A 27,530-nucleotide genomic window follows, 5' to 3' on the forward strand; every position below is an offset into this window, starting at 1 on the left:
GGGACATCCAGTTAAGCAAGGGTTGAACTTAAATGTTCTGGCTAACGATTTCCCAACAAACATTCCCTCTCTTGGCTTCTTTTCCCCTTTGTTTTGGCTCTGAATTGAACAATTAATAATTAACTATCCTATAGAAGATTGAGGAATATGACATATTACATTTTTTTTCAAAACGGCCTTAGCAGGATTTTTGATCCTGTGTACTCTCTTAGAACTTTGCCACACCCCCATTATGAGGTGGAGTACATTTCTTTTCCCTTCCTTTTGAACCTGGAAGAGTATTTTGATTTCCTCAATGAATACAGTGTTGCATAAATGATACCACTTGGCTTCTGAGGCCATGTCATAAAAGGGAATATGGCTTCTCTGCGTGTCTGTCTCTCAGAATGCTTGCACATAGACCCCATCCACCGTGTTGTCAGGAAGTCCAAGCTGCGTGGAGAGGTTGTAGTGTTAGGGTAGTCAACCTCAACGAAGGTCCCAGACAACAGTTGACATCAATTGCTAGATATTTGAGTTAATGAGATTTCTGATGATTTTAGTACCTAGCCATTGAGCTATGCCAATTGCTGTCAAGTGGAACAAAAATGAATTATCCCTGACAAGTTCAGTCCAAATTGAAGATTTATAAGCAAGAGAAATGTTGTTGTTATAAGCCACTAAGTTTTGAGATTGTTTGCTACAAAGCAAATTACTAGAGTAAACTACTAGAATACTACTAGACTAGAAAAAATATATATATCCTGAAAAGAGAAAATTCATTAACAAGGGCAGGTTTTCTTTCGAAGAAGTAATAATGATACAATATAATCATAGCAGACATAGCTGCTTTGTCCTTTTCATTAATTTTTCTAAATAAAACATTTCTTAAAATACTCAAATTATTGGATCAGTCTGTTCACTCCCTCAGTTGTGTCCAACTCTTTGCGACCCCATGGACTGCAGCACGCCAGGCCTCCCTGTCCATCACCAACTCCCGGAGTCTACTCAAACTCATGTCCTTTGAGTCGGTGATGCCATCCAACCATCTCATCCTCTGTCGTCCCCTTCTCCTCTCGCCTTCAATCTTTCCGAGCATCAGGGTCTTTTCAAGTGAGTTGGTTCTTCGCATCAGGTGGCCAAAGTATTTGAGTCTCAGCTTCAACATCAGTCCTTCTAATGAATATTCAGGACTGATTTCCTTTAGGATGGACTGGTTTGGTCTCCTTGCAGTCCAAGGGACTCTCAAGAGTCTTCTCCAACACCTCAGTTCAAAAGCATCAGTTCTTCAGCTTTCTTTATAGTCCAGCTCTCACATCCATACATGACTACTGGAAAAACCATAGCTTTGACTAGATGGACCTTTGTTAGCAAAGTAATGTCTCTGCTTTTTAATATGCTGTCTAAGTTGGTCATAGCTTTTCTTCCAAGGATCAAGCATCTTTTAATTTCATGGCTGCAGCACCATCTGCAGTGATTTTGGAGCCCAGAAAAATAAAGTCTCTCACTGTTTGCATTGTTTCCCATCTACTTGCCATGAAGTGATGCGACCAGATGCCATGATCTTAGTTTTCTGAATGTTGAGTTTTAAGCCAAATAATTGGACAGAGAAGTAAAGAAAAATGTGAAACACTCTACTATATCTTCTAACAGACTAGGAATACGTATAACACCTAGATACTCCTCTGCATTTCCCTAAAGATGTGACAGTTTATTATTTGGGACTCTTCTAATCTAACACTCTCCACCCCAAGCGTAGGCCCCAGGCTTTGTTTGTCTCCTGTCTCCCATCTCCTGCACAGCTGTCAAAAATGAGACTCAAGGTCACCAGAGATTATCAGGTGCCTTCAAAGTAGCCACCAGCTTTAGAGTTTGCTTAACTCTCTAGATTACTGCTTTCATTTTGGTTTTGGCCTCTGAGGACATCTCTTCTGTTCTTATAAAGTAAAAGCAAACTCTTTTTTCTGAATCCAGTATTTGCAGTTGTTTCCAGTAGAAGGATTAGTTTTCAGGATATGTGAGTGCTCATTTGCCAAAAATAAAAATTTGGCCTCTTTTTTTTTTTTTTAAGTTAGTTTATATTGAATAATACAGAACCTTATGTTTATTTTCTTTAGGTGTCAGAATATAATTTGTAAGTAACTTGACTGGGATAGGAATTCAGTTAAAAGTCAAACTTCAAGTTTATTTTCTGCATAATTCCCTCAAATAATTAGGAGATTGAATTGACAACCTTGACTTTTCTTATTCAGCTTTCTTTAATTAAATGAACTACTAGTCACGAGTTAGCTCCCCTGACTCCACTTTCTTTGAACTTTATTTGATGATCAAACTTTGTTGAAACCAAAGCGCTTGGTTTCTTTCTTCATACATGTGATTTGCGGTGTCATGAAGATACTTTTATGTATAAACTGCACTGTATAAATTGAATCAGCTACTCTATTCAGAGGGATTCCCAGGGGGCGCTAGTGGTAAAGAATCTGCTTGCCAATGCTGGAGACTTAAGAGACGTGGGTTCCACGCCTGGGTTGGGAAGATCCCCTGGAAGAGGGGATGGCAATCCACTCCAGTATTCTTTTTTTTTTTTTTTCATTTATTTTTATTAGTTGGAGGCTAATTACTTAACAAAATGTAGTGGTTTTTGTCATACATTGACATGAATCAGCCACGGATTTACATGTATTCCCCATCCCGATCCCCCCTCCCACTTCCCTCTCCACCCGATTCCTCTGGTCTTCCCAGTGCACCAGGCCTGAGCACCTGTCTCATGCATCCAGCCTGGGCTGGTGATCTGTTTCACCCTAGATAATATACATGTTTCAATGCTGTTCTCTTGAAACATCCCACCCTCGCCTTCTCCCACAGAGTCCAAAATTCTGTTCTGTATATCTGTGTCTCTTTTTCTGTTTTGCATATAGGGTTATCATTACCATCTTTCTAAATTCCATATATATACGTTAGTATTCTGTATTCGTTAATCCACTCCAGTATTCTTGCCTGGAGAATCCCATGGACAAAGGCTGGTGGGCCACAGTTCACAGGATTGCAGAGTCAGACATGACTAAAACGACTTAGCACTTACTCTATTCAGAAGTAATTTCACAGCCCTGAAAACCAGAATTAAGATGAGTAGAAACCAACTATTTCAAATGTTTAATTTTCTAAGCAATTTTGTGATCCTTGCTGAGACCTATAGACCTTTTCATACATAGTACATAGTATTTCCTTGGTGCTTCCATTAGAAAATGTATATTTACAGATGAAACCAAAATCACTACAGCTGGTGACTGCAGCCATGAAATTAAAGGACTCTTGCTACTTGGAAGAAAAGCTATGACTAATTTAGACAGCATATTAAATAGCAGAGACATTATTTTGCTAACAAAGGTCCATCTAGTCAAAGCTATGTTTTTCCCAGTAGTCATGTATCAATGTGAGATTTGGACTATAAAGAAAGCTGAGCACTGAAGAATTGATGCTTTTGAACTGTGGTGTTGGAGAAGACTCTTGAGCATCCCTTGTACACAAGTAGATACAACCAGTCCATCCTAAAGGAAATCAGTCCTGAATATTCATTGGAATGACTGATGCTGAAGCTGAAACTCCAATACTTTGGCCACCTGATGCAAAGAACGACTTACTGGAAAAGACCCTGATGCTGGGAAAGATTTAAGGTAGGAGGAGAAGGGGACGATGGAGGATGAGATGGTTGGACGGCATCACTGACTTGATGGACATGAGTTTCAGCTATCTCCGGGAGTTAGTGATGGACAGGGAAGCCTGACATGCTGCGGTTCATGGGGTCACAAAGAGTCAGACATAACTGAGTGACTGAACTGAACTGAACTGAACAAGTGGAACATATTCAGCTGGAAGAGTGTAGAGATAGAAGCAAGTTAAGCATGCAGCTGGATTCTAGGCACTTTAAAAAATTTTTAATGCTTACAGGCTACAGGCAATTTTTAAAATGGTAACTTGCTTCTGAGGCAGAACAGATACTATCTCAAGCTATCTCATTTGTTTTTGATTCTCTGTGTTTTTTAAGGGCATTTTTAACCAAGTGACCAATCTGGGGAGATCTAGGAAATGAATGTCTTATTTATTATGGCTTGAAAGTCTCAATGCACAAATCATAATTCAAATGTCAACAGATGCTACATGAAACAAACATTAAACTCAAAGATTCAGAGCTGTAGATGGTAATTTTCTGGGAAATTGATACACAGTCAATAAAGGAAACAAAAGGTACTGGGAGAAAAATGAGGCAAATAGGGTTGACTTGAAGGAAAGTCATTCAAAATAGCGGCTGTGTATAAGGCAGTCTGAGTAATATGACGTGAAATGTATTCACAATATTGATTAGAGATAATTTGATTATTGAGTAACTCCAGTCACCTGTGATAACATGGAAATACAATCAAAGTAGCTTGTAAGGTTTTAAAAATCATGATTACGGTGCAGTTTTACTGAAGGTCAAATATCATCCTCCAGACTCATAAGGATCAACTAGGTTACTGAACACTGGAAGCATTGCTCTGAGGAATATGGGATGGTTAAGCTAATTGTCCATTTTCCCTCAAACTGAACCTCGTTTAAAAGAAGATTAAAATCTGGCTTTTGGTATTACAAAGCCATATCAAAATAGCAGTAAATCAAGAATAATTTAAATGCAAACTATCAAAGTTTATTAAGTAAATAGAATTAACCAGCACTCAGAACACTGGTTTCAATTTTTCTAACATAATACTGTGTTTAAATTGTATTTTAAGACAAGATACCTAAAGTATCGCATTAATTTGAGCTATTCAAATTAGTACTTTGAATAGAAGCACTTACAGGTAGGTAACATTTAATTATCAAAGCAAACAGAGGTTGAAATACACATTAACTGTGTAAACATTTCAGGTAAATTAAATTGGTCCCTTACAGAAAGATAAACAGGAATCCCATCTCAGACAAGAGACTTTAAAAATCAAGCCCTTGAGCAAAGTGTTAAACTCAGTGATTGAGAACTATATTCTTGACCAACGATAGAGGAAGGAAGGAACAGGAGCAGTAAAAAGATCATCCTGTTGTTCTTTTAAAAATTCGCTCCTGGTTTAAATAGACTGAAACATAGCAATCTAATTAACTACACTTCTTTTTCAAAGAGTTTTGGGATTGACAATTTCTATGTAAATGTCTGTGTCTCCTGGTAATATAAAAGAAGATGGTAATATCAGTCATATCATCAACTCTTCCCTCTTCCTTATTTATATCCATTCATTCATGCTTCATTTTTTTCATTAAAAAGCATAATTAATAATGGGTGCTCTTCAAAGTATAATGGCCAATGAAGTGAACAGAAAAAGCAACGGTGTCTGAAATCATTCACAAAACTTGATTCTTTATTCACTACTCCAAAAGCTACTCTTATTAACCATTAATTCATTATATTAATTTATTTTCTTAAGCATAGCAAGATCCAAATTCCTGTCCATGAGTAGGAGTTTATGGTCTCTAGCTGGGCCAAAAAAATAATCACTATAAAGGACCATTATAAGTGCTCCCATATTTGTGAGCACAGAGAATCATGTAGGTAATTAGGGAGAATTACTACCTCATATAATAAGTGCCTCAGAAGGCTATCTAGAGGGGAGGATTTATGTCTTGAGATGTGAAGGTAGTTGCAAGTTAGAAGGAGGAAGGTGAATGTATAGAATAGTCTGTATTAAGAAAAAGCAGTGTGTTCAAAATTATAAGGCTGTGTAAGTCTGACTCTAAAGATAGGTAATGTGGCTACAAACACAGGTGGGGATGGGGGACCTGGTAAGAAAAGATGAGTGCAGAGAGATATAAATCCAGAAGAGCTTCAAGAGCAATGTTGTTGTTGAACACTCAGAAGTATCCATCTCTTTTGATATCCCGTGGACTGTAGCCTGCCAGGCTTCTCTTTTCATGGGATTTCCCACACCAGAATACTGGAAAGAGTTGCCATTTTCTTCTCCAGGGGATCTTCCTGACCCAGGGATTGAACTCTTGTCTCCTGCATTGGCAGGAAGTTGTTACCGCTGAGCCACCAGAAAAATCCAGTGTTAGGAAGTTTGAATTTTCTCCTGAGATTTATGGAGAACTGATAAAGGCTGTGTAGCAGGAAGAGACAGGGTGAGAGATTTGCTTCCTGCAGAAGCCGCCCTGGCTTCAGGGTGGAGCCTCTGCTCCAGCTGGACTGATCTATAATGGAATTTGTTATTTGAAGGCGCATTCTTGCTGCTGGGCTCTTTATTTTCACTGTTCTGTCTGCAATACTCCACCTCACCCCGTTTCTTCCCATCCTAATCACAGCTGTTTCTTGAGGCCCAGTAAAATCCTCACTTCCCCATTCAGCAAACTTCATCAGATATTATTGATTTCCTACAATCTCAGACATGGCTCCTGCTCTTATGGAGGGTTCCCTGATTAAGCCAACTGGAGGTTAATCCTTCTTATTTCACACTCCTATAGGAGTTTCTTTATACTGCTCATAGGGCATTTATTTGGAATTCCCTTTGTATTCCTCAGGGTTCTGTCAGGATATAGGCAACTCACTGAAATAGGACAATTTGCAAAGAGTTGAGTAAAAGGACTGTTTACAAAGACGTGAGCAGGTGCTCTGATCTATATTGCTGTGTAACAAACCACCCTAAACTTAGTGATATAAAGTAAACAGCCTTTTAATGTACTCATGGATTCCATATGTCAGGAAATAGAGAAGGGCACAAAGATGATTTTTTTTTCTGCCTCGTGATATCTGTGGCTTCAGCTGAGAAGGCTCGAAGCTGGGGGTTGATTTGATGGCCTGGGTTAGATTCATCTGAAGGCATCATTGCTCACCTATTTACTGCCTGGACTGGCCCTGTTGAATGGAGCATATATATGTATATGCATATGTATACATATGGTCTTTCCATGTGGCTTGGCACAACAAGCTTGCAATGAGATAGTGGAACTTTTTATATTTTGTCCAGAGCTCTGAGGAAATCAGGCACACGCAGAACAGCCCTTTCTTACATGGCCTCTGAAGTCAAAAATACTGGTTCTGCTGCATTCTGTTACTTATGAGTAGGTGTCCAAGTCCAGCCCAAGTTCAAGCAAAAATGTCCTGGACTTCACTGAGTGATGCGAGGAGTGCCAAAGGATTTGCACGTGTCTCAGACTGCCGCAGTGGGGCTTACAGGAGCTAACAAGGGTCGTTCAGTGCCCTAGGTCCAGCCGCAGCAATAACTGAATTCCTAGTTCTGAAGAAGCAAAGGAACGGAGAATTGAGAGCTACAGGGAAGGACCACATAATGGTACAATGGCCTTCAGTAGAGAGATACAACTAAATGAGGGCGAGGAGGAAGAAGGATGCAGGGAAATAAACACCTGCCCTCACTTTCTTTATCCTCTCTGATGCCTCTCTATTGGCCAAACCCAACTGGAAGCCTGGGAATTCATTTCAAACAGGTGAACCTCTGAAGCTAAGAGCTGAGTAAGATTGATAGAAGGTAGATATGGAAGGGCAAACAGAAGATATCCAACACATTCTTTTATTGCAGCTAGTTACTTATTCCAAATATGAACCCTCATCATTCTTTCTCCATTTCATATTTCTTGAATTCCAGTTGTATAGCATCCAACACATAATTATAACTAAAAATGAGTTCTTAGGTGGCTAATGAAAAGAGTTCTTTTTATTTGACCCCTACTGGAATTTAAATACCAACAAAGGAAGCAGAAAGCCTGGATGTATATTTTAGTTGACAAAATATATATCTTTCCCTTCCTTTCATCTTCTGTCTTAAATATATATTATGTCCCTGTACCACTCCCTACATTAAATTTAATATCACTAAACTCTAATTAATTGATGTTCTGCATTCAAATTCAGTAGTGATGTGTATACTTTTATTTTCATACGCCACTATGAAACAAAACATTTCACAGAATTTACTGCCTCGTGTATATGGACCAGGGGTGCCTTATATACTTTAATAATATTTATACTCTCTCTACTTTAATCAACCGCATTGTTTCCAAAGTTGAGTGGAGGGCAATTACTGTCCATTAAAAAAAAGAGAAATAAACTTACCTAACTAGGGATATGTTATAGTGTAGGTGGAAATTGGATACTATTGATTTCACATTCATAGAGAATAGTTATATGGTGACTATTTTTATTATGATGGTGCTTCCTCCAAAAGTAATGGCCATACACAGGATTTAACTCTCTTCAGTAAATGGTTTCCTAAACTTTCATGTTATGTTTTAACTTAAGCCTATTCAGATAGAATAGACTCATATAAGAACATATCTTCTTCCTTTCTGAGTCTCCATTTGCTAGCCTTTATATATAACTTCCCTCCCTTTGTCAAGGAGACACCATTCTCCTAGACTTAGATTAGTAACGTTAAGCTAATGTCTTTTATCGTTCCCCATTCTCTTTTTAAATAGTCAACACGTCCTATCACTTTTCTTTCAAAAATACTTATATTTCTTCTGCTTTTCCCTTTTCACTGTCATTGTAACTTTGTAACATTGTCATTGTTACACTGTCACTGTATTGTCATTGTAATGTCAATATTACAATGTAAATTGTCAATGTAATTGTCAATATTACAGTTGTCAATGTCAATTGTCAATGTAATATACAATTGTCATTGTAGCATTGTCATTGTCATGGTGACTTGAAGAATTTCCAGGAGAATGGGGATCAATCCAGGATTCTACACGACCAAGAATAATGCAGACACTGGAAACCCCATGCACATTACAATCTTCATTTATAAACCAAGGAAGCTGAAGCTCAGATAAATTCAGGGTTTTGCCCAAGGTCATGAGGTTAATAACTGGAAGAGGTAAACTTGGAATCTTGGCCCATGTGCATCCCACTCTGCTACTGCAGCCTCCCTTACGGAGAGGGACCTTGTGATGCTTGATGTTAGGTGTGCTAGTTTTCCCAACAAATTATTAATTTCTTAAATGAATGATCTTTAATTTTTAAAAAATATTATTTAAATGCTTACACAGTAAGCATAGTTCTCTGTGAGTCAGGGTGTGATACAGAGAAATTAAGAGGCAAATTGAATGTTTTTATTATCCACATCATAAAATTCTTAGTTCTATGTATGATCATGTGATCTCTAGTTAGGAGATCAGCTTGCATTTAATTGATGCAGAAAAGGGGGATATGTTAGAGGCAATAATGCGGCCTGTCAGAACAAATATCAAATGTTGGCTTACAGAAGAATCTACAAGATGTTGGGGGCCGAGGAGCTAGAATGGTTCAACATAGTACTATTGCTAAATATTTAAAATAATGTTCTATGAATATCGTCATCAGCAAAGAAATGCACTATGATTCAGAGTCATACCCTGAACTGAGAGTTGTTAAGTTTGCATTTCAATATACTTTATATATTGGTTTGGAGATTTGGAAGAACAGTGTATATGTAAAAAATATTCATCTAGCCTGTCCAGGAATGTTTGAAAATATACCTAAACATGTTAAAATGTTACTTAGGTCATGGGCCACAACCAAGTTATGTTCATTATTAAAATTTTACTATCATGTTACAATATCTAGTCTTAGACTCCTCTGCTCTCTGCTATACAAGGCAGTATAATTTTTCTCCTTAGGAATAGCATACTATCTTTTCTTCATCAGAACTTAGCCAAACTCTACTTTGATCATTTCTGTTTAATTAATTCCCTCTTCTTCCTAATTAGCATGTTATCATTAAAAAAGTTTTTTTTTTTTTTTTTGGTACACTCTCTGCTTTGGGAACATAGACAACTTTCTACTTCAGAAATGGATCAGAATTGCCTCAGGTTATTTCTAGTTTCAAATTTCTCAGACTCTATGACTAGAGCCTCATAGGTCATCTCATCAGGCTTACTCATTAAAGAACAGTCAGTCTATAACCTCTTCTTGTGGCTTGTCTGAGGTCAGTAATGTTTTTCTAGGTTATTACTTCCATGGGTCTTTTGCTGTTAACCACTTGTGATTTGCATAATTTCTTCCAAGAAAAATGAACTCATTATTTTTCAAAAGTTGAATACCATTTTCTGTCTTTTGTCTATATTTGTAACTTTATATGTGGGCTTTGCAACTATGGGCTTCCCAGGTGGTGCTAGTGGTAAAGAATCCATCTGTTGATGCAGGAGACACAAGAGACATGGGTTTGATCCCTGGGCTGGGAAGATCCCCTAGAGGAGAAAGTGGCACCCCACTCCAGTATTTTTTCTGGGAGAGTCTAAGCACATTTGCAACTGTAGAGCATATCTTATGCTTGATACATTAATATATGCCTATCTTCTGTATGATAGAAAATTCTTTACATTATTCATTCAATTACTCCTTTATTTGTTCTTTATTTTGCAAAGAGTCAAAAAATCAGTTATTGATCTCCTTGTTAGATATTGTAGTTATTACAAAGACAGCTGGTAACAGTGTCTGCCCTTATGATCTAGTAGGAATGATAAACAATGTATAAATCATACTTTGTATTCATTGTTTTAATTCCAAATCTGCCGTGTATACACTGAATTATCGGACAAGCCATAAGACCTTGCTTCAATAGCTTTTCATGTAGACACTCTAGGCATTATTCAAGAAAATATATACAATTAGTTGTTGTAATAACTCAAAAGTCACTATATGCTACTTGTTATATTTTCATGACACATAGAGCAGAATTATAAGTGTTATTAGAGTTACTGAGAAGGTTTTCTGAAAATTCACTTGAATCATAATACCTCCTGGGGGATTGATATCATTCAATCCTTATTTAATGAGGTATAATCAGAAAATAAATGTTAGTCAAACTTTTATTATGATATACATTTTTACCTTTCAGTGTTTGGATAGATTCTGACTGTATTGTAAACAAATAAAATAAGGGAAGAGAAAGTGAAAGTCTGCAAAGGGGGAAAAAAGAAGGATAGCAGGCAAAACTGAAAAATAGCATAATAAAATACCAAAAATAAATTTGGAAAGGAGAATAAAATAAAAGTACTAGTAGAATGCAGAATACTTTGGGAGAGAAAGATAATGCTAAAAAAAAAAGTCAAGTGAACAAATATCTTAAATATCTTAATGGCTTTATACAGTTATTCATGAATCAGGCAGAATCCAATCTAGCAGACAGAAAGGAGCTCTGAGGAGCGGTACAAAATGCAAACAGCTTAACATGCAGAGGGTTTCCCTGGTGGCTCAGATGGGAAAGAATCTGCCTTCAGTGCAGAAGACCTGGGTTTGATCTCTGAGTCGGGAAAATGCCCTGGATAAGGGAATGACTACCCACTCCAGTATTCTTGCCTGGAGAATTCCATGAACAGTGGAACCTGGTGGGCTACAGTCCATGGGATCGCAAAGAGTCGGACAAGAAACACCACTAATATGCAGAAAGGATTGGAAACAGAGTTAAATTAGGCAAAAAGCAGAATGGTAGTGACAAGTTCACTTTCCTTTAAGGATGGCAGATTACCAAACAAACACTGTTTAGGTGATTCCTGATTGACTGGTTTAAGATTCCATTTTTGTAAGAGGTGAAAGTGTGATTAAGTCTCATCTCAGTTTGGTAAAGAGCCTTAGCATAAGCAACTCCATTTGGGGCCTACTGTCTTGTTAACAATAGAAAAAATATAAGAGAGTTACAGATGAAAACAGATTGTGTGCCAAGTCGCTTCAGTCAAGTCTGACTCTGTGACCATATTGACTGTAGCCCACCAGGCTTCTCTGTCCATGGAATTCTCTAGGCAAGAATACTGGGGTGGGTTGCCATTCCCTTTTCTAGGGATCTTCCCAGCCCAGGGATTGAACCCAGGTCTCCTGCATTGCAGGTAGGTTCTTTACCATCTGAGCCACTGGGGAAGCTGTGATGCCAGGTACTTGGACAATGAAGGTGGAAAAATGAGCTCTCTTCTGTCTGTCTGTTTAGAGCATATAGTTTTTAACTAGAAATTCTTAATCTACTCATTTGAGAGTCTTAGGTTTGTCTATAGTCTGAAGCAATTTTTAATGTCATGGGCATTTGGTTTTTGGTATTGAAAGTGTAGAAGTATAAGTTTAATACCAGGTCCGAGGAAGTCTTATATATACTCTGTCTCTATTTCAGTTTTGAACACCTTCAAATTGAGCACTTAAATATTAAGTGCAACAATCTGAAGATTTTATTTTGATCTATATATTTAATTTATTGATGAATTTTAGTTTGTAGTAAAATGTCCCTGTTTAAATTCACATTGTACAGTTCAGTAGCTACAGTTCTTAGATTAAAAACACATGTGCCTAAAGAAAAGGCATGTTTTATGGAAGTTTGGATACTCTGTTTTCTCACGGTTCAATAAAAACCTCAGCCTATTGAATTTCAACTCTCAGAGTAAGGCACGTTGCTTTAGCTAAGCCTTTTTCAGTTTGGCTATGAACATCCTATTGCTGTGAGAACCTGAAAGCTCAGCATTTCTTTTATTTGCTGATTTTATACCTAATGTGTTTCCAGTGCAATAGTAAGTGCAACTGTTATTATGAATTTTATACATAAATATCAGTATATATCTTAAGATTTCCAGAAACAGCAATAACAACAGCAAACTATATATTTAAATCCCTAAAGTAAGATATATATATATATATATTCAGTTACATCTACACAGTTTAATAGTAGATACATTAGTTTAATAATAATAGCCTAAAATATTTCCTTGGAGAAGGAAATGCCAACCCACTCCAGTATTTTTGCCTGGGAAATCCCATGGATAGAGGAACTTGGAGGGCTACAGTTTATGGGGTCGCAAAAGAGTCAGACACAACTTAATGACTAAACAACAACAATTTCCTTACACAAATCTAAGGATAGCTTTAGAGTGAAAGCGTGAAGGCACGATATACTTTAAATAAGAGAACTGTGATTCATATATAGGAAACCAGGGCATGGGCTTTCTATACCTCTCTCAATCAAAGCAAATAAATATGTGATTTACTATGTAAAATATTTTTCATGTGAGAATTTTTTTTCGAGTCTCAAACACATTTTTTTTTTTTTTGCTATGCAGATGTGAATGAGTGTACCTGTGTCAGTAGTCCATTCTACTGAATGTATATTGTGTTGTTATAGACTGACCTTGACCCAGTTCTCTCTTTGAAGGTTCAGTTCTGTTTATCCAGTTGACGTTTAAACATCTCTTCATAAATGTCCCTGGGGTAGCTCAAGTTCAACATGTCTAATACTAAATCCCTCCACACGAAGTCCTTGCTAAGTTAAGTGCTTGATCTTTCTTAATATCCAATGAATTAGAGCCGGGGATACATGAAAGATACTACTCTTTCCTTGGCTGTTCAAGACAGAAAGTTCTACCCTCTTACGTTACCCACTCTACCAATTAAGTAGATTAACATTCTTTCCATTTCACCACTACTCTCTTCTTTTGGGTTTTTAACATTCCTCGTTTAAAATTCTGAAATAGTCCCAAATTAGTTGCTTTTGTTCAAAATGAGTTTCCCTACAGTTCATTGTCTATATTTCTACCTTGCCTTCAGAATAAAATATAAGCTCTTATATATAATATGCTAGACTTTTTATGGCATGTCTTTGCTCTGTGCTTGTTTATTATTGTTACACCAGGGCTGGACATTTATGAAGCCACTTTCATTCTAAACTTTGTTCTTTCTTCTGCCTCCTTGCTTTTGCCACTACGACTCTTTTAGCCAGTAATGTCTATCTATCCTTCCACTGACTGACTTCTATAGCGTCTTTTTTGGGATATAGTTCCTTATTTTCACTCTGATTTAGATGCCTCTTCCAACCCTTTTAGATTCCATTCTCTTCCATGTCTACTTAATTTATCTGATCACTAGAAGCTGCCATGGCTTAAAACTCACCATCTTGGGATAGAACTCCTCCTTGAAGGGTCTTTACAGGAGTCAACATCTTTATCAGATCTCTTTCCCATCCCCTCTTTGATGTTTTATTTGCTCTTTGTATGATTGCTATTTTATCTGTATGACTGGTCATAATTTTAATAACTAAACCTTTATCATGCCACTCAATCCATTAAACTACTTTTGTTTTGACTGAGATTTTTTTGATTTTATTATCCTGTAGTCTTTTACTTCCTATCCACAGTATTCTAACTGAAAAAAAATATGCTGAGTTATATGCATAATAAGCTGGAACGCTCTGTCACTGGACTCTAGGTTCTCTCTGTGAATTACATATTAGTCCTTTTCTTGAGTCCCTAAGCATGCCATCTTCTAGAGGATGCTCTAAATTTGCCACAGAAATTCCCAGGCTTTGCAGCAACTCTACTCATAACTGCTTAGCAGGTAGTCATATTTTAGGGATTAGCCCTGATCTTCAAATATTGCCAGTCTTCAGGTTGCTGTGAGTTTATGTAAAACAATGCTTGAAAATCCTTAACATGGTCATTGAGAAATAGTAAAGCCTCAGTAAATGTCATCAATTTTTTAGCATATTAAATATGAAATAGTCTTGTAAAACTTCAAACCGTGATTCTGGAACAGCACACCTCTTTGAAATGGGGGCACATGTATAAGGGAACAATGAGAAAAAAAAATGTAGGATAAAGTATAAGTCAGAACAAGAGACCAGGGCATGTGAATGAAGCTGATAAACTGAGCTTTGAAGTATTTGATCTTCAGTGGTCTCAGAACTCTGTTGCTTATAAGGTAAGATTAAAGGCCTTAAAAGATAACAAAGAATGCTTTAATTGAGTCCCATACAGATTCTGTTGCCTCATGAAGAATTATTGAGACACTGTAAGAGTTAGTTTTCTTAGAAAATGAGGCTAAATTATTTCATAACTTTTGACCATATGGGTAAAAGGCAGTGAATGAGTTCTATCAGAAGTGAAAATGTTCTCTAGCTATAATTTTGATCATCATGAATCTGTGGTAAGTGGAATATGTTTGTAAGAAAAACATCTAATCTTCATGACTTCTAGAGCCTACCATTAAAAATATTAGAAGGTTGATTTGTATCTATTATCCTACTGCCAACTCTAATTTCAATCAAAAAGGTAGAGGTATCCTTAATAAAAAGTTCTTGTTCAAAAACACAACCAAATTAAAGATTTGCCCACTTAAATTATTTTTCTATATTATGTTTCTCTCTTCTCTTTATTGCTTTTCCAGGTTTGATTTAGAAGTCTGGAGATTTTGCCAATTATTCTCCCACTTCTCAAGACTTTATATTGTAATCAATTTTGTAACTGGTCCGCTTCTTAGAAACACACTATGCCCTCAGGTTTAGGAATCATACAAAAAGTAATCGTAGATTTCATTTTACCCATAATTTGAATATGAAGCCTGTATAACTAAAGCCCCCCCCCCTTTCCTTTTTAATGCTATCTTTCCAATCCTACTTGAGGGAAAAAAAAATCCATATAAAAGTTACAGTAGAATGAGTTTCACCTCTAACTGTAATTTAGAGGTCCATGAATCTGTGGTAAATGGCATAGGTTTAGGAGGAAATTTTCTAATCCTTATGACTTCTAAAGCCTTCCATTAAAAATAATTAGGATCTTGTTTTTGTATCTATTATTTTACTTCCAAATTCTATTTTTTTTTTTTAAGATCTAGAAATATAGGCAGCTACAATAAAGCTTGATTCTTTAGACTTGTTTTTCAGATTGGTCTTCACTCACAGTATGATGAAAATAAAAACAAATTCTTTTCCTATCTCTGGGCATGTGTATATGTGTGAATATATGAATTAAAAGAAAGACATTGCATATGTATGACTCAAAACAATACTTCTTTTTTAATTACTTATGTTAAAATTATCTCTACATGAATGTATTAATTCTAATCCCTAGATCCCTAGATCTAATTCTAGATCCCTAGAAAGATCCTATGAAGAATCTTTCATTTCCTTCTTTCATAGGCAAGAGAACAGAGGCCCATGGGGGTAAACTGATTAGCCCAGGGTCGCCACACCAGCAAATGTTAAAACTGGAAGTTGAACCCAAGACTATTGAACTCCAAATTTCACATTTTCAATTTTAGCACATTGTTTCATTGAATTACACAAATTAAATATGGAAGAGAATAGTTCACTGAGGGTACAGCTGTTGGTAAATTTAAAATGCTGTTTAGGAAATTTCAGGCCAGGGGAAGTGATTAAGTAAAAAAAAATGATTATGAAAATAATTGAGTAAAATACATTCTGAATTATCACTTGCAAAGTAAAAGTGATTAAAACACTCGTTTGAATTGTGGGAATAGAATATGTATGTGTATGCTGCTCATTAAGTATAATTACAAAAGTATTCAATAAGAAGTCAAAGTTTGCAAAGGTGATGGAATTATGATAATTGATAGAATAGTGTTTCAGAATTAACTAACTTTCTTCTCAGTCCTTGCCATTGTGTTAGTGAGTTTTCATCAGAACATAAATGATAGAGAAAGGTAAGGAGGATGAATTCTGTGCTCAACCACTTAGGCTCCATGGAGCTGAAAGAAAAGCAATATCAAACTTTCCACCTCTTTTTCCTCTTGTAACAAATTTCTGCTTGATACAGATATAGCCTAAGAATGTGAACTCAGATACAACAGAAAGTTAAAATAATTAAAAAAAAAAACCTAGGAATAAGACTACCATATGACTAAGCAATCCCACAACTGGACATACACCCTGAAAAAACCATAATTCAAAAAGATACAATGTATCTCAGTGTTCACTGTAGCACTGTTTACAATAGCCAGGACATGAAAGCGACTTTGATGTCCATCAACAGATGAATGAATAAAGAAGTTGTAGTACATACATTGAAATATTACTCGGCCATAAAAAGGAATGAATTTGAGTCAGTCCTAGTGAGGTGAATGAACCTAGAGCCTGTTATACAGAGTAAAGTAAGTCAGAAAGAGAAAAGCAAATGCATTTCAATGCACATATATGGAATATAGAAAAATGGTACTGATGAACCTATTTGCAGGGCAAGAATAGAGACACCAACATGTGTAACAGACTTGTGGACACAGCAGAGAAAGGAGGTAAGGTAAAGCCGGTCAGTCATGTCCGACTCTTTGAGACCCCAGGCTCCTCTGTCCATGGGATTCTCCAGGCAGGAGTACTGGAGCGGGTTGCCATTTCCTTCTCCAGGGGATCTTCCCAACCCAGGGATCGAACCTGGGTCTCCAGCATTGCAGACAGATGCTTTGCCATCTGAGCCACCAGGGAAGCCCGCAGAAAGGAGAGGGTGGGACAAGTTAAGAGAGGAGCATTAAACCGTAGGCTACCACATGTAAAGACAGCTAAGGAGAAGTTGCCTTATAGCACGAGGAGCTCAACCCCTTGCTCTGTGACAACCGAGAGGAGTGGGATGGGGCTGAGGGTCAGAAGGAGGTTCAAGAGGAAGGGAATATACATATACTTACAGCCAACTGATTTTGTTGTATGGCAGAAACTAACATAGTGTTGCAAAGCAATTATCTGCCAATTAGAAATTTAAAAATATTAAAAGCAATTTTATGTTAAGGAATTGGAAATATTAGAAATAATAATTTCTTAGGCAGATAAAATGAAACTACTACCAAAAATGAAATTAGAAGTTGTAAAATCTGAAGTGAGTTATAGCTTTATTATTAGAATTAAATCGGAAATTGTCTTCATACAGAAACACAAGCTTCAAACATTAAAGGATCAGATGATTCCAAATTTATGTAAACTCTTCCAGACCAAGGGTGGCTTTCATATAAAATTCTTTAAAAAGTTATAGCATAAATGAAAATCATAGGCCAATTTCATTCATAAACATAAATGTAAAAGTCCTAAATAAAACATCATCAAGATGAATCCAGCACAGTATTATTAAAATGGACATCATACCCACGCTGGTTTCACCCAAGGAATACAAGTATATTTTACCATTAGAAAATCGGTTTATGTTACAAATGCTGCTGCTGCTGCTAAGTCGCTTCAGTCGTGTCCGACTCTGTGCGGCCCCATAGACGGCAGCCCACCAGGCTCCGCCGTCCCTGGGATTCTCCTGGCAAGAACACTGGCGTGGGTTGCCATTTCCTCCTCCAATGCATGAAAGTGAAAAGTGAAAGTCGCCCAGTCGTGTCTGACTCTTCGTGACCCCAGGGACTGCAGCCTACCAGGCTCATCCGTCCATGGGATTTTCCAGGGAAGAGTACTGGAGTGGGGTGCATTGCCTTCTCCGGTTACAAACGCTATTCAGATGCTTTATACCCATTCCTTCATGTACTTCCCATAGCAATTATATGATGTAGACACTATTATTATTTTAATTTTACAGATAAGAAAACAGGAGTTACCAAGAGGTTAAATGACTTTCCTTTTGCTATCTTGGAGATGGAAATGGCAAACAACTCCAGTATTCTTGCCTGGAAAATCACATGGACAGAGGAGTGTGGCAGGCTACAATCTATGGGGATCAGAGTCGGACACAACTGAGCGACTTCACTTTGCTATCTAGCTAGTGGATGGGACTGTAGGATTCAAATCAGCAGACTTTCTCCAGAACCTGTGCACTTTAATAGACAATATTTCCTCTTCCATAAAATATGAAGATGTTCCATTATCGATGCAGTGGTAGGAAGCTAGATAGAAGGAAATGAATTAAAAAAAAAACAGAAAAAAAAACAATATATGACAGAAGTTCTGCTGCAGATCAGTGAGAAAGCATATTTAGTAAATGATAATACGACCATTGACTCTTTAGAAGAATAAAAATAAAATTGGATATTTATCTCATTCCGTATGTAGTAGTCAATTAAAGTTTGAGTGGAAAAAAAAAGCTCAAGTTTTTAGGTGATAAAATAAGAGAATATCTTTAGGATTTGAAGTGGAAAAGGATTTCTTTAAAAAGATAAAAAATTCCCAAACAATAGAAAAGAAATCAATTCTTTTCATCAATGTCAGTATTTTAAAAGTGAAAGATAGCTCTTCTGAAATAGAAGATATTTACAAACAGAAAATTTTTAAAATTTGGATTTGCAAAAATGATTCATTCTCTGTTTCTCATTCATTTATAAATTAAATAATTCAGCTATATATTTATACATCTATATATCTATATATATGGTACGTATCTTGAAAGTTAAAAATCATCAACAAACCAATGAAGAGATCCTCATCCTTTTTAATAATCACTAATGTGTGTGTGTGTGTGTGTGTGTGTGTGTGTGTGTTCAGTAGTGTCCAACTCTGCAACCCCATGGACTGTAGCCCACTAGGCTCCTCTTTCCATGGCATTTTCCAGGCAAGAATACTGCAGTGGGTTGCTATTCCAACTCAGGGATTCTTCCTGACCCAGGGATCAAACCACATGTCTTGAGTCTCTTGCATTGGCAGGCAGATTCTTTGCCACTAGTGCTACCTGGGAATCACTCATGGCCACACATAATCTGAAGGTCAGATGAAAGAAGGATGAACAGCATATAACTGTTGGATAGTATTCCTTAACATATTGATAAAAAGGGAATAATTTATGTTTAATATGAGAAACAATAACTATACAGTGTGGTTAATGTACAGAGAAGATTAAAATATAGCTGCACATATCAAGTACATACTGGTGAATCTAGATCAGCTTTCTGGGGTTTTAAGAACTTGAGTCATTCCTAAAAATTAATGAAATTCCTCCAAAGAGCATTTTTCATATGGATTATTTCTATCAATTTTTACTGTTTTAGAAATTCAAAGTTGAGAATTTTTAAAATATTTTATTTAAAGAATACAATAATACATACATTTCATGTTAAGTTGAAACGTTATTAATGAAAAACAACATTTTACAAATAAGAGTCAGAGGAACGGTGTCATTATTTTACATTTACAAAAAAGTTTTAGATTTACAAAAAAATCTCTTTACTGTCTAGTTTAATAGATGATAACTTGATTATAATATATGATTTTCTAGTCAATCTGTTGCAATATGGTGTTTAGATTGAAATATAAAAAGAAAATGTGGCCTCGTACTGATATGTAGTTAGAAAAAGGAAGCACATTTTAGTAGTCTTTTCACATAATTGCAAATATATTTTGTACTACCTAAAACTTGACAGATGGCAGTTTCTTAAAGGTTAGTTTCAATGTGGAATCGTAAGCCTATAAAAAATTTTTCATCTTTAGTTGAATTAAACCTTTTATAAAAATTCAGTTAAATTGATTTGACTTTATGTTGAAGGAGTGTTTTATTCATGAAAACGTTATGATGTAATGCATTCATCAGATAGAAAAATATTGGTTCCCTGAGTTTTGAGATCTTCCAAATGTTGTTGCTTTTCATCATACAATATAAAAATAACACTTACTAATATCACCACTCATTTCATCAGAAAAGTCTGTAACCTGTGAAAGGCTCTCCTCCTTATTGTGGAGGATACAAGTTTTCCAAAATTCTAATTTTTGCTTGTTGCCAATGTTGAAAGCTTGAATTTCATCTCTGGCAACAAATACTGTGAGTTTTTCTTAAAATGGTATGCTTACTTCATTTTTGAGACAATGTCTGCCAGATAACTCTGGGTAATCAGTTTGTCAGTTATCCTTTCCTGTAAAAATATATTGAATGGAAAAAGCCAGGATTCAGTCTGTGAATTAAAAAAAGAAATGATGTAAATGTTCTTTGAGACAACCACTGGACTTTTGGTTTGAAGCAGAAGTGCTCTGTATGCATGTCCTATTTTGTCATACGGACTACTAAAAAATACAAACTCAAGGGCTTATATTTAATAAAGTAACAATTATTTTTGGTTTATCAAGGACATTTGTAAGTAAACTAGATTTTTTTTCTCTTTTCTTGCCTGTGGTGGTGAAAAATACAATGAATACCAATAAAGTGTGGTGCAACTGCTTTGATTCATGCTAATATGCTAGTTGTTTTACCCATTGCTTTAATTGCTTTTGCTTTAATATCATTACGGTAAAACTGGCAAATAACAATCTTATGATTATGAAAATTATTTTTACTTTCTTGACTTCTCAAATGGTCTTGACTGCTGAGGGTCAACAGAACAAATTTCAGGAAATTTGAGTCGAGAGATAATGGATTGCAAGTGTACAAGTATGTTGATGCTTCAAATTTTGCAATGATAGAGAAAACAATAATAATAAAAATTATAAAAAAATAATGGAAATTTTGCCTTACCAGATCATCCTTTAATGAAGTCTAAAATTCACAGATAGAAGGAAGTTTGTTGTTCAGTCGCTAAGTTATGTCTGTCTTTGTGACCCCACAGACTGCAGCATGCCAGGCTTCACTGTCCTTCACTATATCCTGGAATTTGCTCAAACTCATGTCCATTGAATCAGTGATGCCATCCAACCATCTCATCCTCTGTCGCTCCCTTCTCCTCCTGCCCTCAATCTTTCCCAGCATCAAGGTATTTCCCAATGTCAGCTCTTTGCATCAGGTGGCCTAAGTATTGGAGCTTCAGCTTCAGCACAACTATAAGGAAGTAGCACAGCAAAAGGCATGTAGACCAGTGAATCAGACTGTAGAGTTTAGATTCAGAAAGATATTCAACTATATTATGGAATGAAATAAATGAAAAGTATAACATGTCAATTAACTGGAGAAAAAGGTGGCCTATTTATTCTATGGTACTTTCATAGTTGGTCCTGGATCTGGTTGGAAAAAAATCAGGTATATATATACAATGTCATATGCCAAGTAAACTCTAGAAGGATTTTTTTAAAGAAAATTTTTAAAGAACTGAAAAGAAAATTAGGGTTATATTTATGAAAATTTGAAGGGGGAATCTTCCTAAATAAGACTAAGAAATTAAACTGTTAATGTATACATAGGAATGGAAGGAAATTCACTACAGTGCAAAAAATAATAAATGCCAGGTTGGCTTCAAAATAATTATAAGACATATACAATTATTTATTAACCAGAAGGAAAAAAAAAACTTCCCACAATTAATAAGAAAAAGACAAACTACCCAATAGAACACTGAGGAAAAGGGAAGGAAATTAAAGTGTTTAATAAACTTGAAAAAATTCTCAGTTTTACTCATATTCAGGGAAATATAAATGAAAGCAAAAGAATATACTATCTTTTTCATTGTCAAATGGGTAAAATAAAAAATGATAAATTCCAGTGATGACAAGAATGAAAATATGGTAATGGTAATTATCAATTACCTGTAATATATGTGAAAATGATATGGTAACATTTATTACAGACTATTAAGACACATAAGTAACAAAATAATGTTTATAGTATATAATACTCTATAGGTATATATACAAACATGCATGCATATCAATACATATATACATAACAATACACACATACATACATGAGAAAGAAGAAATTGGAAATTGAGAGGGCAAACAGTGGAAGGTTGTATATTTTTCTTTTAAAATAGTTTTGTGTTTGTCCCCTGTTATGAGTTTATATGTATGCTAATTTTTTAATAAAGTAGATATTTTGAAGAAACATTAAAAACCATAATTGTCTTATAGCTAGCACTTTGCTCTCCATGCAAGTGCTATGAAACGTAAGAAAAAGGAGAATAAAAATAGTCAGCTGAATAATTTAGACTGAATTATTAATTTTGGTACCTGTGCTAATTTGATGCTTGTTCTAAAACATGCATAATGACTCAGATTATTTCACCATACTTCATTTATCAGTCTGCCCTAATATCAACACCATACTCTTAGTTATGAATAGTGAATTCATGTATACAATAGGACAAGTACCATTTCTCTTTTTTTTAGTAGCTTTGCCTAATATTAATCCGAAAGTCTTCTATACACATAAAAATGTCTAACAATGAAAGCAACAATTTTTTAATTTATTTAGGTATTATTTAACATCATAATAAAATTTTTCATTCTTTTATTAGTTCATTCTCCAGTACTCAATATTCCCTCATACTATTTCAAATGATGTGTTATATGCAATTATTTTTCTAGTTGTTGCTTGTGTCAAATATAAATGACTTTGTATAATAATTTTATACTCTTATTTCTTTTGGTAAGCTTTCCAATTATTCTTTCAATAGATTGCAGATCCTTTTCTGCCTTGAAACTCAAATTTACTCTTATTCTATTACATTGGCTTGGATTGCCAATAAAATGCCATAAGGTACATTTCTCTTTTATTCCTTATTTGAAAGGAAATAGTTCTAACAGTTAGATGGCATTTACTGTATGTATAAATTACAATTCCTTTTATTTTTTATATACGAATAATTTTTTATGTAAAATGTTCAGTATTTTGAAATGTTTTTAACTGCATTTTCTGTGATGATTATATATTTTGTCTCTTTCACCAGGTAATGTGCTAAATTAATTTAAAAATTTTCTAATATTAAAATTTTACCATTTATTTTATGAATTTTATTGAGATTCTCTTCTACTTCAGTGGTCAATTTATATTCCTTTACCCCATTAAAAGTAGATGTATTCTCTATTTTCAAAGCATAAATTCTTATTCATAAACCAATGATGTTAATTATAATTTTGGGTCCTCTTTATCATTATTTTTTCACCTTCATGTGTCTTATGATAGAGTGGTAAGACAAATTAACAATAAATAGTTTCATACCTTTAAAATTTCCTCCCATATTTCCTGTAGCCCTAGTTTTCTTTATTTTGAAACTATCTATATTTGCTACATAAAGATTCATTTTCATTGTGGATTATATTTTTGTATTCATATCTGTCACATTTATTTTGCTTGGACAACGTTTAACCTAGTTTGAAATAATTTTGTGATTATTATAAATACTTTCTAATAAACACACTATTTAATGCATTTAGAAGACCTTCCAGTGGGAAAAATGAGGAAGAATACTATAGAGTAGATAAAAGCAGTACATAAAAACACGTTAATGTCTGGGATCACAATAATTTTCATTAGAATTCTTATTTCTTCAGTTAATGGCAGTGGGGTTTCGGGCAAGTAACAAAGCTTCTCTAAGTCTTAATAGACTCATTTTAAAATTGTAATAAAGAAAGTGTATAGTTCATATGTTGATATGATGATTGAACTGCCTAAATCATAGTGCTTGCATAGTTTGATTACTATTATTGTTAGCTTTTTTTGTTTTTTTTTCCCTACCTTGGCCTTGATGAGACAGAGCTTTGGATAGCGATAGAAAAGAGGTATTCCAGGAAGAGAAAAATAGTTTGGACTAGGATTTTGATTTGTAAAAGAAAACATATTTAAGATAACCTCCTGAGGAAAGTCAATATTCAGGGTAGAAGGAAACAAAATATAAACGAATTAGGAACTATTGAATGATATGCTGGGGTTTGTTTTTTATTTTATTATAGTTATTTAAAAACTGCTGACCTTAAAATGGTACCCTTGAATTATGGGATAGAAGTATGGTGATAGAAAATATTTGTGTTTTTTGCTCTACTTTTATGTCATGACCACATTTCTTGCCAGAAAATTGATAAATATTTTATGACATGCTGCTTTTAACTGTGCATTTGTTTTATCTTTTCTGTATATCTGGCTGCAGGAAGGGCATAATCTGTGTCCTTAATGCCAAGTCATAGATAAACTTAAACCCTGTTTACTGACCTGAAGCTAGGAATTGACATTATGGGATCAATTATTAGCTATCTGAAGAAAGATGAGTTTGGGATAAGCTAGACAATGGATTAAAAGATTTAAAAATATTGACTGGTCATTCCAGTTTTGAAAAGCAGAAAAAAATATCAGGAGATATTTTTAAATTAGAGACCAAGGATTATTAAATGTAAAATACATGAGCCGATCTTCCTTAACTTTCGATGGGGTTACATAACAACAAACTCATCATAAGTTGAAAATATAGTAAGTTGAAGTTGCACTTAATGCACCTTAGTGAACATGATAGTTTAGCCTAGCCTACCTTTAACATGCTCAGAACATTTACATTAGCCTACAATTGGGCAAAAATAATACATGGCCAACTTCATACAAAAATTATTGAATGTCATGTAATTTATTGACTACCATAATGAAAATGAAAAACAGAATGGCGATTTGGCTATAGAATACTTGTAAGTGTGTGGGTTGTTTACCCTTGTGATCATACACCTGACTGGGAGCTGAGGCTGCTGCCACTGTCCAGCATCACAAGAGAGTATCAGACAGCATATCAGTAGACTTCCCTGTAGCTCAGATGGTAAAGAAACTGCCTGCAATGCAGGAGACCTGGATTTGATTCCCTCAGTCAAGAAGATCCCCTGGAGAAGGAAATAGTAACCCACTCCAGTATTCTTGCCTGGAGAATTCCATGGACAGAAGAGCCTGGTGGGCTACAGTCCATGGGGTGCAGAGAGTCAGACATGACTGAACAACTAACACACACACAGCCCAGAAAAAGGTCAAAATTTGAAGTTTGGTTTCTGCTGAATGCTTTTCATTGTTGCGACATCATAAAGTTGAAAAATTTTAAATCAAGAGCTGTCTATGTTTGTATGTGTATAATAATATGTATGTATGTATGTTGTTGTTTAATCGCTAAGTCAAGTCCAATTCTTTGTGACCCCATGGACTGTAGACCTCTAGGCTCCTCTGTTCATGGGTTTCCCCAGGCAAGAATACTGGAGTGGGTTGCCACTTCCTTCTTCAGGGGATCTTCCTGATCGAAGGATCAAACCCTCATTTCCTGCATTGGCAGGAGGATTCTTTACCACCGAGCCACCTGGGAAGCCCAAGAATATGTATATGTATATGAATATGTATCAGTTCAGTCCAGTAGCTCAGTCGTGTCCAACTCTTTGCAACCCTATGGACTGCAGCATGTGAGGCCTCCCTATCCATCACCAACTCCCCGAGTCTACTCAAACTCATGTGCACTGAGTCAGTGATGGCATCCAATCATTTCATCCTCCATCGTCCCCTTCTCCTCCTACCTTCAATCTTTCCCAGCATCAGGGTCTTTTCAAATGAGTCAGTTATTCACATCAGGTGGCCAAAATATTGGAGTTTCAACTTCAGCATCAGTCCTTTCAATGGATATTCAGGACTGATTTCCTTTAGGATGGACTGACTGGATCTCCTTGCAGTCCAAGGGACTCTCAAGAGGTCTTCTCCAACACCACAGTTCAAAAGCATCAATTCTTTGGTGCTCAGCTTTCTTTATAGTCCAACTCTCACATCCATGCATGACTACTGGGTAAACCGTAGCTTTGACTAGACAGACCTTTGTTGGTAAAATAATGTCTCTGCTGTTTAATATGCTGTCTAGGTTGGTCATAGCTTTTCTTCCAAGGAGCAAGTATCTTTTAATTTCATGGCTGCAGTCACCATCTGCAGTGACTTGGGAGCTCCCCCCACCAATGACCTCCCCCCTCCGCCCCGCAAAAAAAAAAAAAAACAACCCAGAGAGACTGAGACAGAACGGTGTTTGAGCATTTCCTGAGGAGGTACGGGTCAGCAGTGGACTGCTGGGGCAAGGGCTCTGGGTGCAGTAGACCTGGGTATGGCATAAGCCCACTTGGAGGAGGTCGCCATTAACCCAACCACAGAGCCACCAGAACTTACACACCACTGGGGAAACAGACGCGTGGAGGGCATAAACAGAACCTTGTGTACACCAGGACCCAGGAGAAAGGAGCAGTGACCCCACAAGAGACTGACCCAGACTTGCCCAGGAGTGTCCAGGAGAGTCTGGCAGAGGCATGGGTCAGCAGTGGCCCGCTGCAGGGTTGGGGGCACTGAGCAGCAGTGCGTGCATGGGGCCTTTTGAAGGAGGTCGCCATTATCTTCACTACCTCCACCAGTTTGGCCTCAGGGAAAATAACAGGGAGGGAACACAGCCCCACCCATCAACAGAAAATTGGATTAAAGATTTACTGAGCATGGCCCTGCTCATCAGAACAAGACCCAGTTTCCCCCTCAGATGGTCTCTCCCATCAGGAAGCTTCCATAAGCCTCTTATCCTTCTCCAGTTAGAGGGCAGACAGACAGAAAACCACAATCACAGAAAACTATCCAATCTGATCAGTGGACCACAGCCTTGTCTAACTCAATGAAACTACGGGCCATGCCACTAGGGCCACCCAAGATGGACGAGTCGGTGGAGAGTTCTGACAAAACATGGCCCACTGGAGAAGGGAATGGCAAACCACATAAGTATTCTTGCTTTGATAGCCCCATGAACAGTATGAATATGTATATACACACATAACTCAACTAGCTGAAATAACCTTGCCTTACAGTAAAATCTTATTAGCATTTAAGTCCCATTTTTCTATTGTTGTTGTTCAGCTAAATTGTGTCTGACTCTTTGTGACCCCATGAACTGCAGTACGCCAGGCTTCCCTGTCATTCACTATCTCTCAGAGTTTGTTCAAACTCATGTCCATTGAGTCAGTGATACTATTTAACCATCTCATCCTCTATTTCCCCCTTCTCCTTTTGCCTTCAGTCTTTCCCAGCATCAGAGTCTTTTCCAGCAAGCTGGATCCTCATATCACGTGGCCAAAGTATTACAGCCTCAGCTTCAGTATCAGTCCTTTTAATGAATATTCAGGATTGATTTCCTTTAGGATTGACTGATTTGATCTCCTTGCAGTCCAAGGAACTCTTGAGTCTCTTCAGCA

Source organism: Dama dama, chromosome 11, assembly GCF_033118175.1.
Source record: "Dama dama isolate Ldn47 chromosome 11, ASM3311817v1, whole genome shotgun sequence".
Lineage (NCBI taxonomy): Eukaryota > Metazoa > Chordata > Mammalia > Artiodactyla > Cervidae > Dama > Dama dama.